The following is a 13701-nucleotide window of genomic DNA, read 5'->3' as shown; positions in this document are numbered from 1 at the left end:
ATATACAGTGAGTTCCATAATTTTAGACATATTTTTCTTGATCTAGCTCTGTACTCCACAATTTCAGATTTATAATGAAACAATTCACATGTGGTTAAGGTGCCCCTTCTCAGCTTTTATATTTGTACATTTTGGTTTCACCATGTACATATTATAGAAATTTTATAAATATTCCTTTTGGCCTCCATACTTTGGCTATCACTCTGAAACAAATTAATCTTCATCTCAACTGTCCACAAGACCCTTTTCCAGAACTCTCCAAACTCTGCCGGCTCTTTTAGGTACTTTTTCCAAACTGTAACCTGGCCATCCTGTTTTTGAGGCAAGCTAGTGGTTTGCATCTTGCAGTGCAGCCTCTGCATTTCTGTTCATGCAGTCTTCTGTGGACAGTGGTCACTAACACATCGATACCTGCCGCCTAGTGTTTCTCAAATCTTGGACAGCTATTTAGGGGTTTTCTTCATTATTGCGAGAATTCTTCTGTCATCAACTGTAGATGCCTTCCTTGGCTCACCAGGCTCTTTGTGGTTTCTGAGCTCACCAGTACTTTCTTTCTTCTAAATGATGTTCCAAACAGTTCACTCTGGTTAGCCTAAGTATTTCCCTATGTCTCTGACTGTTTTTCTTACTTCTCAGTCTCATAATGCCTTCCTTGACTTTCATTGGCAGAACTCTGGTCCTCATATTGACAAACACTAATAACAGACTCCAAAGGCAATCAACAGGCTAGAATGAATACTAGATCCTGAAAGCTCTCTTATACCTGCACTAAGGAAGCAAGCGAACACACCTGACTAATCAGAAACAACTGTGACACCATGTGTCCAAAACATTATGGAGCTCTCTGTGTGGGATTGTGTGTACATTTCATAATTGAATATATTTAGGCTCCTAAGTGTGAACATTCAAATACCTTTGTTCTGCCTTTCAATGTACAGGCCTAAACCTTCAGTTGTCTGAGCCTGAGTAAGCAATGACTCATATCTGCATTCACTCGCACAGGCTGAAAATGAATGGCATGAATTAATTATCGTATTATATGCAGGAACTGTGGACTCTCATTCATGGGTATTGATGAGAATGAAGAAAACAAACTTCTCTTCATTTTGTATTCCTAAATAAGTTTCTGAATACTAATGCAAACAACAGATTAGTGATCTCATAGATGAATAACTGTGAGTATGTATTCTCTTCTCTAATAAGTAGGGCCCATTTCTTGCATATAACATTTCTACAGATACTGAGATTATGTCCTGCCTGTCTGTACACAGATCCAGAATCCTATATTCAGCAAAGGACTTACTTTTGGCCATCCAAATGCAACACCTAGGATGTCATCCTAAAAAACCACAGGTTCATGATTCAGTGTTTTCTTTTCCTGGAGCAAGACAGTCTGTCTCTGGATTTATCCAATGTAAGTGAAGAAAACATGCCTCCCTATGTATATGGCTATGTTAATAGCCTGGCTAGTAACCTCTCTGAACATCTTATTACATATCCGTAGCAAAGCTTGCAATATTATTTATGTAGCTATTTATCTGACAGAAGGTCTTACCCAGTTGAATTAAGAAAGCTATTGTGGCAAGATGCATAAAATGTAATTTTCTTCTTGACAGTACCATATACGATGCCAGTAATACAGCAAAATGAGCAGCACCTGAAATCCAGAGAAAAAATATAGGTATAGAAACTGTAATTGGTTTGTATACACACAGCACCAAATAGTAATTCTTTCATGCAACATGCTTTCATCTTTCCACAGGACTGATACCAGATCCATGCTGTAACATTATCTTGTTCAAATGGTGCAAAACAGAAGTTCATAAGAGCTGGTATGCATTAAACAACTATATTCTTGCCAATGTTTTGCACACAGCAAAATGTTTAGTGTAAAATCAACCCTGGTAGAGTACTTTTAACTATAATAGATTACATTTGGGCCTTCTTCAAATCATGCTGTATGAAGTTTGATAGAGTTGAATTAACACTATGGACAATGCTTGATAGGATGATCCCCACCCCTCCCTGACCCGTGAGTTGAAGAGCATTTTTCGTTGGTTCTCCTTTAAGATCTCCATTTCAGTTTAAATGTTTTTTTTTTTTTTTACATTTGCTCCATTGCATCAAGCAACACTTACAATACTGAAATTATGAGCACTTGATTTTCATGTCTGAGACCATTCCATCCTTGACATTCGCATGGTTTTTTATTGGCATGTTAACATTGACGCAAGTTGATTTTTCAATTTCTTCCTGACATTTTTTTCACTTGTCTCCATGTGCCTTGGCCTTGGATTTTTGTACCATCAATTACTACACTTACAAACTATTTGGAAAATGTCATGTGTTTACGTGATTCGGATCAATCCAAAATCCTACCTATTAAAAATAAATTGTACCAAACAAAACTACAGAGGCAGGGAGTTGCTTGCAAAACTACAAAACAATGGGATGATGATGATGTTTGTGACACTCTAAAAGAGTGTTTTGAATGCACCTTTTGTGAGGGATTGTGACTGAATTCCACACTGGAGGCAGTGACAGGCTCCATACATTTCTTTCAGAAAATGATTGTTCCATCAAAGTCAATGAATGCATTCTCAAACAACAAGCCCTCAATTACAAAGGAGATTAATGAAACATTAGACCAGAAAATAGAGCATTCCAATCAGGAGATAAAGTTAAGTCTAAACTGATCCAGGTCAGACTGAATAAACAAATTAGAGGAGAAGACAAAGCAGGTTGAAAATCTGTTCTAAGAGAGGCAGATAAGAGATGCTTGGAGAGGAATAAAGCTCATCTAAGGTCTAGCAACAAATGCAGAATGAGCAGAATGACCCTGGCCTACAGTCTAAGGAATATTGCAGTCGGATTACAGCGGATTTTACTTACTTTCAATCAGGAAAGGATGATGAAGTCTCGCGAGTTGGTGAAGTATCTGATTTATTTTGCTAATTATGTACCGCGTTATTTAAACTTTTCCTTGTGGTTCCCTTGTGTTAACTCTTCATTGTGTTAGGTAACTATCTGGCGCTTTTTTTGGCAACTTGACCTTATTGTTTGTGATTATTAGTAGGCTATCTGACTGATGTAGAGAAATCAGCGCGTTGTTTGATTCAGGTTTTCAATTTTTAATCACGCGCACTCGAAGCAACACTCCCTTTCAGTTCCATGTGCCAGCTCACCATTCCAGTCTGCTCTCTCCTCCCAAGAAGGCGCTTCCAGCGACGTGGCCCCCCTCGACAACGGAACCTCTCCAACCTCTGCTACCCCCCGCGGACCCCCGATGACAACTTCACGGTCACAGGGGGGCTATGGAACTGCCGGTCTGCTACGGGCAAGGCTGACTTCATTTCTGCCTATACCTCCCTCCTATCCCTTCAGTTCCTCGCCCTCACAGAGATCTGGATCACACCAGACAACTCTGCTACTCCTGCTGCCCTTTCGTCCTTCGTCCTCCTACTCCTTCTCCCACACCCCCCGGCCATCTGGCTGTGGTAGTGGTACTGGTTTGTTGATCTCCCCCACCTGGAAATTCTTTGTTCTCTCCCTCCCTGTCTATATCCAGTTTTGAATATCACCCTGTCTCTATCACCTACCCTACTAATCTCTATATTGTTGTTATTTATCGTCCTCCGGGGCCCCTAGGAAGTTTCCTGGAGGAGCTAGACACCCTGTTCAGCTCCTTCCCTGAGGACGGCACCCCGCTGATCCTCCTGGGAGATTTAAACATCCACCTAGAGGCCTCCCAGTCTGCTGCCTTCCTACCACTACTCCACTCCTTCGACCTCTCCCTGCAACACTCTCCCCCAACCCACAAGTCAGGCAACCTCCTAGATCAGATCTTCCTGAGGAACTGCTCCAGCTCCAATCTCACGGTTACCCCCCTGCATACATCTGATCACCACTTCATCTCCTTCTCCCACCCTCTTGCTCCCCGTCCTCCCTCTCCTCCTCCCACCCCCACTCGCACTGTCCATCATAACCTCCCCTCACACTCACCATCTTCTCTCACTCCCAGAATCACTGCTTCCCCCGCCCTTCAATCATTCTCCAAGCTCCCCACTGACTCTGCATCCTCCACCCTAATTTTATCTCTCTCTTCAGCACTCAACTGTCTCTGTCCTCTTGTCCCTAGGCCAGCACGCTCATCCCATCCCAGTCCATGGATGTCTGACACCCTACGCACCTCCAGGGCCAGCCTCCGTGCTGCTGAGAGGAAGTGGGGGAAATCCAGGGACCCATCCGACCTTTCAGCCTATCAGTCTCTCCTGACAACGTTTTCTTCTGCTGTCACTGCCGCTAAGGCAAATTTCTATCAAACCAAAATGCATAACTCCATTTCTAACCCTCATCAACTGTTCTCTATTTTCTCCTCTCTCCTTAGCATGCCTCCTCCCCCACCTCAGTCCTCCTTCACTGCAGATGACTTCGCAGTATTCTTTTTCGAGAAGATTGCAGACATCCGCAGCTCCTTTGCCCCCTGCGCCCCCCCGGCGCCCTCCGCCCCCCCTGCGCCCTCCGCGCCCTTCCCCTGTTTCTCCACATTCTCTCCCCTCACAGACTCTGACGTTTCCCAGCTCCTGCTCTCCCACCGCCCTACCACCTGTGCTCTCGACCCTATCCCCTCATCTCTCCTCCAGACAATCACATCAAATATCCTCCCATTTGTCACCGCCCTTGTGAACTCCTCCCTGTCTTCCGGATGTTTCCCCTCATCCTTCAAGAGGGCCCATAACACCCCGCTGCTGAAGAAGGCCACGCTAGACCCCTTCGTCATCCAGAACTACCAACCAGTATCTCTCCTTCCTTTTCTATCCAAAACGCTTGAACAAGCTGCATCTAACCAATTCTCTGCTTTCTTCTCTCAGAATAACCTGCTCGACCCCCACCAGTCCAGCGTCAGGCCTTGTCACTCGACAGAGACTGCACTCCTCTCTGTCAGTGAGTCACTTCTTGCCACACGAGCAGCCTCCCTGTCCTCTGTCCTGATTCTGTTAGATCTCTCAGGTGCTTTCGACACTGTGGAGCACTCCATCCTCCTGTCCTCCCTGGCAGCAACAGGGATCTGCGGCACAGCCCTTGACTGGATTGAGTCCTATCTCTCTGATCGCTCCTTCCAGGTTGCCTGGGCTGGTAAAGTATCGCCGCCCCACCCCCTTGCCATGGGAGTTCCCCAGGGCTCAGTCCTCGGTCCCCTTCTCTTCTCCTTATACACCAGATCCCTTGGCCCTGTAATCTCTGCCTATGGCTTGTCCTATCACTGCTATGCTGACGACACACAACTCTTTCTCTCCTCCTCCCCATCAGACACACAAGTCCCTGCCCGCATCTCTGCCTGCCTGAGGGACATCCAGGGCTAGATGGACAATCACCACCTGAAGCTCAACCCGGGTAAGACGGCGCTAATCTTCATTCCTGCTCTAACCTCTCCCCTCCTTGATTTTTCCATTTCCCTAGGGGACACCTTAGTGATGTCACCACTCTGTGCCAAGAATCTCGGAGTGGTGATAGACAACAGGCTGTCCCTCTCCAAGAACATCGCAGCGGTAAGCCGGGCGTGCAGATTCTTCCTGTACAACATCCAGAGAATTCGCCCCTTTCTCACCACCTACTCAACCCAGCTCCTGGTTCAAGCAATGGTACTATCCCGCCTGGACTACTGCAACTCGCTTCTGACTGGCCTACCGGCATCTGCTATCAGACCCCTGCAACTCATTCAGAATGCTGCAGCTCGTCTGGTCTTCAACCTCCCCAAACACTCCCAGGTCACCCCCCTGCTCACTACTGCCCGTTATGGCTCGCATCAAAATCAAAACATTGGTACTAGCATACCAGGCAGTCAAGAGATCAGCCCCAGCATAGCTCCACAAAATCTTCAAACACTACATGCCAGCCAGACCCCTCCGTTCCGCTACCTCAGGACGCCTGGCACCTCCCCCTCGTCGCACTTGTGCTTCCCGGTCACGTCTCCTGTCTGTTTTGGCTCCACGATGGTGGAATTATCTTCCCGTGGAAGTCAGAACAGCTGAGACCCTGACCACCTTCAAACGACGATCGAAGACTCACCTCTTCAGGCTGCACCTCTCCCCATCCCTCCCTACCTCCCTGTAGTCTCTAATTGACTTTGTAATCTTAGGGTTGTAGCTAGGTAAGCTGTTAATCTTAGTTGACTTAGTTATTGCACCTGTACCTACTCAACTATTGCTTGTTTTATTTGCATAGACTGCTTTGTTTTTGTTGTGTTAATCAGATTAACCTACAGGGTCCAAGTTAAAGTTCGCAGTCGTTCCCTGCACTTGGAACTGTACTTCCCTCTAGGGTTTTCAACACACTTGTTCCTGGTTTTGGTTATATACTTTGTTGTACGTCGCTCTGGATAAGAGCATCTGCCAAATGCCTGTAATGTAATGTAATGCAAAGTCAGTAATGGAAGCATGTAGCACCTGCTTCATTGATTCGGCACTTACCTTCAGAATAACTGCTTGATTTGGCTCTAAATAACATCAGACAAACTAAGCTGAACAAGATGACATTACGGAGCAGTAAGATTATAGGGGGACAACCAGTGGCATTTTTAAACACAGATGAGTGGGGCAGGAGGAGAAAAATGGTCTGCCTGTGTTTGATTCTATAACCTGTTTGTCTCTCTCTCATATGCAGTTTTCCATTTGTAGCAGCAATTCTATATACAATCTATGTAAATATGTTTGAGAGCATGGTCAGTGCATTTAACCTCTCGAGATGTTGTATTATGTAGAAATGTTTTAATCCTCTTGAGCATGGAAAAGTGTCATTTTTTGGCTCTGCGGTCATCATTGGAGTATTAATTATTATTTTGAGAAGTCTGACTGTTAGGAACAATACCTCCTGCAAATTATTTCATGGATTGACTTCAGTATTGACAGAGCCATTTTCGCTTCATGAAACTTGGTTTGTCAAAAAAGAATGGAGAGCTTGTTTGTCAGGTTTTCTTTGCTGAGCATGGGCTAAAGCTTACAGGGACATTCAAGCTCTGCCTGTGGAAAGGCTTTTTGAAAATGCAATAAAGGACAAGATGTTAACCAGTTTTGCATAAATTAAATCATCAGTTTTAGAAAATCGACTGTCCACCTGCTCAATTATCGTATCACATGCCACCTTTATAATTGCAGCTACGTCTGTCTGATGTCTCCGCTTGAGTTTCTGCGGAGTCTCACTGTGCTTATTTGAAGTCGCACTTGAAGCTGCAAGGGAATCTGTTTCTTTCCTAATGGTTTGCATGTGTGCTTTAAATCTTGGCGATTGCCCCTCTACTCCCTGCTGCATCAATAAAAGAATGTCCACTTCCGGCATGACCACAGAAAAAAACTCAAAATATTTCAAAAATATTTTGTGGTGTAGGCACATTGATAGGCCATAGGCATCTCCAATCACCTTGTCATCCCATCCAGGTTGAATATGAATATTTTGCAGACAATTCCAGAGGGATTCCAGGTTCTCCCACACAGCACTGACATTTCTGCTATTAAAATTCCACTGTGTACCAGTGAGTCTTGGGATGTGCCTCTGAGATGCTTCTGCAAGGGCAGCTGCTTGTTAGGATAATTTGAAAAAAGGGGCAAATGCTGAAAAGTCTGTAAAAAAAAAAAAAAACCTTTAGTTCTGTGATTCTAAAACAGCAAAGCTGCTGCAGAGTTCCTCTGACCTGATGTGCATAACAATGTATAAAGTACGCACTGGGGTATATGTCTTTCATCAGTCTGTACACCACCGATAGTCCCACTCATAACTGCAGCACCATCATATGCTTGAGCATTAAGTTTATCACCCAAGTTAAGTGGCTTTAAACTTGATTCAGGACACTAGTAAGACTGGCTGCCCTTTTGTCTTTTACTTCAACGTATTCTAAAAATCATTCTGTCATAGTGTTATCTGGCTAAAAGCGCAATACAACCACCATCTATGATTTGCATGAAAGGTCAGTAGTCTCATTCGCTTGCACAGTGACAAATGAAGTTTTATCAATCTCTTTGGAACTCTCATCTCTGCAAATGCTGTATACTGTACATGCATTCCAAACGTTTGTTTTGAATTGTTCTGAAATAAGGCTAGGCATCATAATGCCTCTTGAGTCTCAAGTCTCCTTCACACATCGATTCAAAAATACAATGAAAAACCCCTGGATTCTTTGCGTTTTTTTTTTTTTGTTTTTTTGCTAGCTTGCTAGTAAAGCTGTCACAGCAAGAGGGATTCAGCCAGAGTGTTTGCAAGGGGAACAATTACATTGGGCCCCTCTTAGACCATATTAAAACAGCAGAGAGACAGTAAAGCGTATGTGTGAATCTATGAATGAATCACTGCCAATGATAGAATGGAGCACGGCGCCACTAGAAATCTGGTCTAAAAAATCCATCACCACAATTACACTAGTATGTCATCAGGTTTAAGGACAAGTCATGAGCTAAATTGACTAGACCATTGAAATCATTAGACCATATAATTTGTTATTTTATTATTATTTATTAATTTGCTCATTTCTTGTATGCCGGCTACTTCACCTGAAGCTCCCCAAGAAAACAATAAAGTTATTCTATTCTATTCTATCAATGCTTTAGTGAATCAGTCCTTAATATGGCAAGAAAGTTTTGACCTCAACCCAAACCTCATGTGCACCAGTCTTACCACAAAAACCTGCAGTCAACCAGGAAAAAAAAACTACAGAGATAGAACTGCTTGTCATTTGCCTCCAACCAGAGTCATAATTTATTCACTTTCCCTTGTAGCTAGAATATTTTTTTCACCACCAGACAAAAAAAAGGCAACTTCTAGACAATTCAATGGTACAAAAATGTGATTCTGCCCTTTTACACTTCCCCTACATACAGCAGAATTATCAGACTAAAACATTTGCCCCAACATCTCCCCTTTTTTAAATAACATGAATTATTACGGCTGAAGATGCATGCATGTGCTCTATTAACAGTAACTGGTTGGAACAAAAAATCCTAATTAAAAAAAGAAAATCATAAGAAAAATTAAAATAAAAACTACACACTCTACACATTGGTTCTTACACAATGTCCCTTCCTGCTTACGGTTCCAAAACCTTTCTGTGGGTCATATTGATCCCTGTCATTTCTTAGGCAATCAGTGTAATAACAGGGCTGTTACTGTTTATAGACTATAGACTAGTACACCAGGGGTTGATGTTATAATGTTGGCAGTCAATTAAGAAGCCCCTCTGTTAATATCAGTTATTTTCAAAATGAACGTTTAGTTGTTTACACTCGACAGTGGGACCAATGGTTATCTCAATCAAATTGAGAGGGGCTATTTGGTCATCTTCATCGTTTGCTGTAGCATTTGAAGAGGGACACAGGCTGCTGTGTTTATAGGATACATTATGAGGAAGAAGACAGCTGTGCATTGTCATCTTTCTTTCCTCATTCTTTCATTCTTTTTTCTGTTTTACTTTTCAGTTGGGCCACATAGCCTACGGGAAGACAGCCCCCTTTGCATGCTTACAAATACTGTTGAACTGGCCCCTGGAGGATTGGAAAGGCTTCCAAATTAAAGTAGATTTGGAAGCCCATCCCAACAAAGGAGGACCTTCAGGGGGTTCGTATTAACAAAATGTTTCTGGAGCTTGCATTTGCTTCAAAAGGTTTTTGTATGGATCTGAGTTTTACATTAAGGGAATAACAGGAGTCAGTAAAAAGGGTTTGATTCAGCTTTGAGCTCATAAAAATCTTGTTGGCAGCATATGTGCTCAAAAGCCAGCTCATTGAGATGGAAGGCTACTACTTGCCTGTATGATTGGGCTGATAATCAAGACTTTGACAACAGGAACCGAAAGTGACAGAAAGAGATGTGCCATTTGATATTTTTAAACGCCACTAAAACTCAACAACGAATACACACCAGCAATGCAGTCTGTATATTTATGATACATGTTTATGCTGCATGTGTAAGATCTCATCAACATCAATAATTAATTTCCTTCTGCACTTCTGCATTACAATTATATATATATATATACTTTTTTTAAATGCATCTGCAATGCAGGAAAGCGTGTGATAAGCACCACACCATAAAGCGTTTCTTGGAACATATAAGTATAAAGAAAGGCAACCAGGCATGCAATGTAAATGTTACAAGACTAAAGCACATTCAGTCTCACAAAAAGGAGACTAAGAAGAGATTTGGTTGATATTATATTATATAATTTCTTTTCATTAAAATAATTTAAGGTCTGTTAGCAAAACAAGAGAAATTTCAAAAGACAAATTCCGCACTGATATCAATTATACATAGACTTTATGTAAATGACAAACCTAGTATGGCTAATTGTTGCCATTATATGCACTTTTGTTTCTTTATGTTCCATGTTGAGAAAGTGATGCTATGTGATTTTTAAGCAGTTGGATGGAAGCACTGCAAAAATTCCATTTTGATTGGAGGTACATATAGTACATATAGCCCCCATGAAACACAAGCAACTGCCCTTTTGAAAATGCGCAGGTCTTATGCTTATCCTCAAACACACCACGCTAGCTCAAAGCAACATGCCTCTAATCTAGTAATTACATCAATGAACAAGCACTGCTTCAAAACACCTCATTTCAGCATTCAAGGTACCATAAAAAAATGGCAATCAGGTCAAACCCCACACAGGCAACTGCCGAGAGTTTAATTAAAACGAGTGACAGAATGATGGATAATTCAGGGATGCCAGCCTAGCCTTTCATTTTCCTCAGCTCGCCCGAAAAATGAATTTGAAAAGACGGCGGAGAGATGCCCCGCCACCAGCACACTCATTTTTTTGTCAGCAAATTAGCTTTTCACAGATGGAGGAGCCCTTGATGTACCCTTGAATGTGTCCAGAATCGGACGAGTGGTGAGCTGCGCTGGAATCTCCCCCGTGCCTTTGTACTGCCGTGCATGAGTGGATAATTTGGGCCCCGGTGTTCAGAACAGCTCTCACTACACCAGTTGTTCTTAACCTCCGTTTTGGGAACCCACTGCGTATTCGGGTTTTGGTTCCAACCACAACTGCAATCCCAGAATTTTAACAAGCTGTTAATTTTAATTAGGTGCTTTTCATGTTTAGAAGTTAATTTTCCCTTTTAAGCCACATTATGTCAGAAATGTGTATGCACGCCATATAGAAGAAAAGTCCCATATTCACATTGTGCAATATTACAAACAATTACATAAGCACAGGTAAAAAGTTTTATCTTTATTATGTGAATCAATAGGCTTCTAATTAATGAAAGTGTGAACACATGGCCACTAAAACTAACTATTAGGTAGACAATGAAAAATTCAAAGACAATCAGTCAAACCTACAGTAAAAAAAAACTTAAACACAAGTGTTCAACAACCTATTTAGGAGCCTATTGATTCTCCAGTTTTTAATTTGATAAGTTAGGAAGCCATTGTCTCTCATTATGTATTTGCCTAAAAGAACCTGGAGAACTTTGGAGAGTCTTGTGGACAGATGAGACCAAGAATCCCATGTATCAGAGTGATGGCAAGAGCAAACTCTGGAGGCCAAAATGAAATGACAAAGCATGATCCAAAGCAATGCCCTCTCCTGTGAAACATGATGGTAGGAGGTGTTATGGTTTGGGCATATATGGATGCCACAGATGCTGGCTCACTTGTCTTCATTGGTGATGTAACTGCAGATGGCAGCAACTGTAAAATTCTGGAAAATTCCAAGTCAGTCACCCAGTCTGAATCCAAATGAATATGTGTTTCTTATGTTTAAGTGAAAACTAGAACACGAAGGATCTTAAGATGGCTGCAGTACAGGCCTGGCATAAAATCACCAGAGAAGATACTACAGCACCTGGAGATGTCTACGGGTCATAGACGTCAAGCAGTCATTTTTAAGTGACAAAGTACAGAACATGCCTACGCTCATTTACATAATATTAATATGTCCAAAATATTATGATGCCCTGATATGTGGGGACTATGTATAAAATGTGCTTTAATGTCTACGTGGTGAAACCAAAATGAACGAAAATACCTTAAATAAAAGCTGTCACAGGATGTCATCCTTCTAAAAGTTTGTCAAATTTCTGCCCAGCGAGGGCTGCCGCGGTCAACATTAAGTGCTGTTTTTGTGAAGCGGAAACGTATAGGAGCAACAACAGTTCAGCTGCAAAGCGGTAGGCCACAGAACCTCACAGATGGGACCACTGAGTGCTGAAGCGCAGAGCCGGCCCTGACCAATTTGGTGCCCTAGGCGAGATTTTAGCTGTTGCCCCTTGCATCGCAGCCAATTCCACATATACATATAAGACTAATCAATAATTAAAATGCTTACAACTATTAATTACAAAAGGGGATGGAAAAGGAAAAGCATTGTAATTGATGTTACGTCCCCTGCCCTTTCCAAAGCCCAATTTCGCAATAGATGGCAACGTTGAATCATGGTTCTAGTTACTGGCTTCATTTAGGGATGCCAGTTAGCTTTATAATGGTTCGCTGTCACTTGTCACCTAGCCAATATTAAAATTCTGGGTAGTAGATTAAAATGGTCTCACGGCATGCTTTTTATCCAGGCAAGCTAACTAACTATTTAATTATATTCAAAACAGCAGTTACTATAAATGCAATTGTTCACACAGATACGGAAGAAAATGTGTCAATAAGCCATGAGTTAAATATGGAATGCCTAATTTACTGTCCAAATAAGGGACGATTCTGTATTTTGCAGGATGGTTGGCAACCCTAAATGAAGCAATCAATAGTAAATAGAATTGTGATTGAAGGTTGTAATCAATTGTGAAATTGGACATTGAATACGAGAGGGGATGTAACAACAATTCAAAATCGAAAGAATAATGTAGCTGTTTTAACTGCTTTAGAATGCTGGATTTTGTAGCGCATTGATTTTAGAACTGTAAAAGGCCGAGGTGTCCCTTTACTGAGAATTAATGCCCACCCTTGGACCAATCAGAATTGAGTATTCAGCTAAGCCGTTGTATAACTCTATATTGAAGCCCATGGTTTGGAATGGGCTGTTCAACAAGCACATATTTATATATGCAGTTCAAGTCAAAATATATTCTGATTCAATGAAGGAAAGGAAAGAACAAGCAGACAAATAATTTAAAGAAATTGGGCAGTTAGCTTGAAACAGTATATGAAATTCTACAAAGCCCTCTTGGCCACTAAGTGGAGTTTAAATAAGAAGTGGTTTTGCTCTCCCATGAAAGACAAATTTTGTTAATAAATAATCATAAAATGTATTTTTTTGGCTTGTCAAACTTACTAAATGGAACTCTGGGCAGCAGTGCTTTACAACAACATGAGACATGCTACATATTTTACTGTAATAAAAGACAGCATCCTGTTTTTCACAAGTACATTTGTTATTTTTGTATACAGCCCACATTTAGAGTTGAATCACATTTAAAATCATGTTATATACAACCCACATACAGTTGTGCTACATTTCAAATCAAACTGTAGCTCCTATATTAATGATTTGGTGGCTTATAAATAATTTAACTACATTCCTCAGTATCAACTGGCCCCATTATTTCTTTGTGCAGCTCTTAAAACAAGTGCACACTACACTGCAAGCATTTGCCAACCAAATGTTTGATTCAGAACCATGTTACGTAGCTGTTTTGTTTATTGAATTCAAGCCAGGTTTTTTAAGGGATTGCAAATACTTTAGTGGACCACTCATTAGTGTCT

General features: G+C 41.7%; 1 protein-coding gene across 1 annotated transcript in view; it reads right to left on the bottom strand.

Moving 5' to 3' along the window:
- The window catches only part of gfra4b (GDNF family receptor alpha 4b), a 190726-nt gene that overhangs the window by 78026 nt on the left and 98999 nt on the right, over positions 1 to 13701 (bottom strand). The gene's annotated exons all lie outside the window — the stretch shown is intronic.

Source organism: Anguilla rostrata, chromosome 7 (assembly GCF_018555375.3).
Source record: "Anguilla rostrata isolate EN2019 chromosome 7, ASM1855537v3, whole genome shotgun sequence".
Lineage (NCBI taxonomy): Eukaryota > Metazoa > Chordata > Actinopteri > Anguilliformes > Anguillidae > Anguilla > Anguilla rostrata.
This window is presented reverse-complemented; position numbering and strand designations above follow the sequence as displayed.